Source organism: Abramis brama (genome assembly GCF_963993115.1).
Source record: "Abramis brama genome assembly, chromosome: 20".
Taxonomy (NCBI): Eukaryota; Metazoa; Chordata; class Actinopteri; order Cypriniformes; family Leuciscidae; genus Abramis; species Abramis brama.
The window spans coordinates 4,934,846-4,939,635 of NC_139982.1; the positions used below are offsets into that span (position 1 = coordinate 4,934,846).

The 4,790-nt window shown below is 35.1% G+C and overlaps 1 long non-coding RNA gene across 1 annotated transcript; it reads left to right on the plus strand.

Annotated features, from left to right (window-relative positions):
• The first annotated feature begins 1,191 nt into the window (after positions 1–1,191).
• LOC311071144 lies at positions 1,192–1,827 on the plus strand. The gene is made up of 3 exons (XR_014603770.1): positions 1,192–1,404; positions 1,513–1,604; positions 1,693–1,827. It is a non-coding gene; the product is annotated as an uncharacterized lncRNA (long non-coding RNA).
• Positions 1,828–4,790: the final 2,963 nt, after the last annotated feature.

Consider the following 4,790-nt stretch of genomic DNA (forward strand, 5'->3'; position numbering starts at 1 on the left):
TAACAAAATGTAAAATAAAAAAAAAGTCTGACGGTCACATCAATCCCCTGATCCAGAAAAGCACAAACACAAAATTAAGCAAAATATCTTAATTTATTAATAACAAAGGAAGCAAATCTTCAGGAGAGGGCCAGGCCAACATAACAAACAAAAATCCTCTAACTAAACATGAAAACTCTAACTAACCTTAACAACAAAAAAAAAGAAAAGAAATGACAGAGTCTTACCTATCTCCCTGTCTACCATAAACATAAACAAAACTTTAGATTCAAAGAAAATGGCACCCTCTCCCTACCGCTTCCAAAGAAAAACAAACAAAAGTATTTACATAAATTAGAAAATAACACAAAAGAATCATAAACACACCCACAATAGCGTTCACACACTCTCTCATAGATTGTAATTGACAAGTTCATTCACAAAGTTAAGAGGTAATAAAGACCACACTTGGTCACACTAAAATGCACAAAAGAACACCAGTCTGGATCAGGACAAAGAGTGAGCGCGTAGCCGTCAGCACCCCAGCGTTGTCTCTTTGCCGTCTTATACACCTTGGATCTCTGTAGCATTCACTCAGTACTGATGAATGATGGCCATCAGCTGGAATCCAATTAGCAATCTATGACAGAGAGAGTCAGAAAGAGCAAAAGATGGAAACATGCAATACATAACTTGCCCAGTAGGTGACACTCTCCCAAGAGCGCATAATTCACAAATACAGCCACAGGGCGTAACACTGGTTTCATATTGATTGTTTTATCTGTGCTGGTGAAGGACTTCTTGGGGAAATGGCCGGCTCTTCGGATTGAATCACAGGTAAAAACAGACTCACTTCTCTTTTCTGCCACTCTTCACACATATTTCACTGCCAAATTTTTAATATGTATCACATTCAAATGGAACAGCAAATGCCACTATTCACTGTGTTTAAGAACTATCACTTTGCATGTGACCATGTTGCTCAACAATGTATTTTAACTGAACACGTTGCATCACAAATGTGTTTTCTGTTGCAAATCGATAGTCTTTTTATATAATTATTTTTGTTTGTTTTTGTAGCTTTGTGCTGAGTTCCAACGCATCACAAACGTCAACATACAGAACCAGTTCTACGCTGTGCTTGACCAACATACACCTGCACTGGTGGCCTTGTATAGGCAGAAGGCGGCACGAACCGGTAAGATCTCAGAGGCGCTGCGTGACATCTTTAAGATTTATGAACTGATATGTTTTGTCTCTTATGTTTACTGTGATGGCCAACTTATTCAAACTGAAAATTCAGTTTTGTGGTTCTTGCAGATTGTGAATCCATTTAAACGCTTTTTAATTTCAAACTTTACAGGAATCTGTAAGGCGCCTCCATAATTCAGAGAACAACCCACACAAATACGATCCACAAACCGGGTAAGACTGCGTATTGTATACTGTAAATGTTAGTTTAATCTACTACTATATGGATTTGAAATACCAAAACTGAATTTCATTAATGATGCCTGCAACTTTTTCCCCCAGAATAAATTCATCACATAACCTGGCTGTGACCACTTACCTCTTCGAAGAATTAAGGACAACTTTTACAGACGTTGACCCTGAATGTGCAAAAGGTAATCTTAAAGATGTTGTAATCATTTTAATGTCCTCTGTTTTACTTAGTTTTATTGGCATTACATTTATTTATGATTTATTCAACAGGTTGCAAGACGTATTTTGAGACTTTGCGGAGGAAGTATTCTTTGGCTCAGCCTGAAAAGGCCCAGAAAAGAAACACTATGAAGAACATTGCAAAGAACCGTCAACGAAAGAGACGGGTAAGTTAAGAAACTGGTTAAGCAGTTTTTTTTAGTTTTTTTTCTTCAGAATGTAACTGTCCTCCTCTCTGTGTTTTAGTGGTTAAATTACTGTTATGTTTTGCAGATGCTGGAGACCATGTCCAAACCAACACAGAAAGGGAACTGTGGAAGACTGCAACAATAGAACTGATGAAGATGCTATTGCTGATGGAAGGCCAGTGTGGATGGTAAGGTCTCCACCAAACAGAACCACAGAGTTATCTGCTCTCTGCCAGGTACTACAAACCAGACTAGAGGCTGACCCACACTACGTCACACCACCAGTGCATCATGGCAGTTTGAAAAAATGAATATTTACATATATTTTATATACACTTTAATTTATATATTTATTTATTGATCTCGTTTTATATTGTATACTTTGTATATTTGTTCCTTTTTGATGTGCATGTTGCTTATCTCCACGGTTTTTTTTTTCTTTACACCTTTGTTCACATTTCTTTTTCCCCATTCATTTTAATGTATGTTTATAATGTTCTTTGGAATGTTCATGTTATATTTGTTTTTGTTCCTTTACATTTTCATCCCCTCAAATATTTTTGTTCCCCCATTCCTTTTTAATGCTTGTTTATAATGCTCTTTGGAATGTTTTATTTACCTTAATAAAAATGTCAGACTTTCTCATTGTTCTTTGTGTGTGTTTTTAAAATTATATTTGAATGTATTAAAATTGGGGGAAGGGGGGACTTTTAGTGTATACTGAGCAATATCTGCATAGCTGGCCTATAACCAATCAAATCACTGTGCAATAAGGCCTAGGGTGGGCTATGTTCTAAAAGTAACCAATCAAAATCACTTTCCTGGGTTTTCAATGTGTCCTGTCCTCCAATAGTGGTCTGGGTAATGGGAGTGGTTTTAAAAGAAAAGGACCAATAGGGGGGAAGGCCAAAAGGTGCACAAAGGTGTGAAAATGTTCTCTTGAAAAAACCTTGAGGGATTACTTGCCATGGCAACAAATGGCTGTAGCACGGAAGTATACGTCCACAACATACATCCGATTTGGTATCATTTCGGATGTATACGGATATATACAGACCCATGGAATTTGAGCTATCCGGCCAGTATACTCCTGGATTCTTCCGAATTTCAGCAGTGTATACAGGAGTATACTGGTCCGGATACACCTCTTTTCATGCAGTGATTCATTGTCATTTCCACAACACCCAGTCATTTCCACCACCTCATAACTTTTAAAAAAATATGTACAAAATTCTAATCACTCATTATGTCTGCATAGTTTATGGGATAATTTTCCACTTAATGTAATAACACAAGTAGTTATTTTTCTGAAATGTATCTAACCAATGCAATATTATATTTCAGGTTGTGGTGGATGTAAGCTTTGTGTTTGGGTCTCATGACAATTAATTTACTTAATCCACAAATCTATGGCAATTGCAATATAGGTATAAATTGGTAAAACTATGTGTGAAAGTGGTCTTACACTGTTAAGAAATTATGTATATCATAATTTTAAATAATAATCAAATATGTACATGTGATGGAAATTACATTTATTCAGTGCGGATCGGAAAATATGTCAAAAAACACCAATTTGTCTCATAATGTAAGTGCGTTCTCTTATGGATCAATAAACTAGACTAGTTATATTTAACTGTTAGACTGAAAATTTTGATTTGAACACTTTTTTCCCCCTCAAGTTCACAAGGCCAAAAGTGCCTGTAGTTGAAGAACCACCCTTATACAGAATGGTTGTCATAAATGTTACCAGATCATTGGTTGCTTTCTCAAATATTACATGGCTGTATTTTTTGCGCCAGCAGTCAAAAATAAAACTGTTAGAGAAATATTGAAATACTGTTTCTTTCTACTGTACTTTTTAGACTAGAGCAATTAAATGATCTTGTTCCCCTTTTTTGTTACATACATGGCTAAAATGTGCCTAATAATATTTCTATAGGCTAATGAAATACTATCGGCATTATAATTTTTTTTTTCATTAGGCTATTTTTGGTGCCCCTCAGCACTTGGTGCCCTACGCACAGCACGTGATGTGCGTGCGGGGAGCTGCGGCGCTGGCATTCCGCATTCATACACTTATAAAATGCAATTCAATGTGGAAGTAATCCAAGTATTCAGAATACGTTACTCAAATTGAGTAACGTAACAGAATACGTTACAAATTACATTTTGGGGCATGTATTCTGTAGCAAAATACATTTTGAAAGTATCCTTCCCAACACTGTTTTGGGGTGGAACCCATGCTAAATGCATGGCCTGAAATGCAAACTGAAAGTGTTTCTACATGCCTTTGGAGCACAGATGTGATTATATTATGACTTTTCTTTAATATTATTATGAAGTAGGCCTATTTTTTTTTATTATTGTTTTCATGTCTGACTGTTTTTTCAGCTCTGCCAAGCTTTGTTGAAAGCACCAAAGTTTTTTTCTTTTAATGCTAGTGGAGAACTCAGGTTTACATCTGCATCAGTGCAGTCTAGTGATATTATATTTATATATCTATTATATTTTGGGTCCCTAGATCCATTTTGTGTGTGTGTGTGTGTGTGTGTGTGTGTGTGTGTGTGTGTGTGTGTGTTTATTTGACATATACTGTATTAACTGTGTATTATTCTGTATGCATCTGCATATGTAGTGCATGTATTAATGTATGCATGTATGTATTTTCTTACATATAGAAATTGATGATATTGATATATATGGTTATTGATGATATGAAAAAAAGAAAATTTAAGTTTGCAAATTTAATTTGTGTAGTATTTGTTTTGTTTTTATGAGCCAGTTAAGATAAAATAAAATAAAATAAAAATCTATTTTATTTATAAATAATTGTGCTAATTCTAAAATGGGATGGAAATTGAAATGAAATTTAGTTGTGTAGATTTGTCAAAAATTCAAGATGTTCAAATAAGGGAAACAATAAATTAACTAATAAGGAAACCATAAGCATGTAAAATG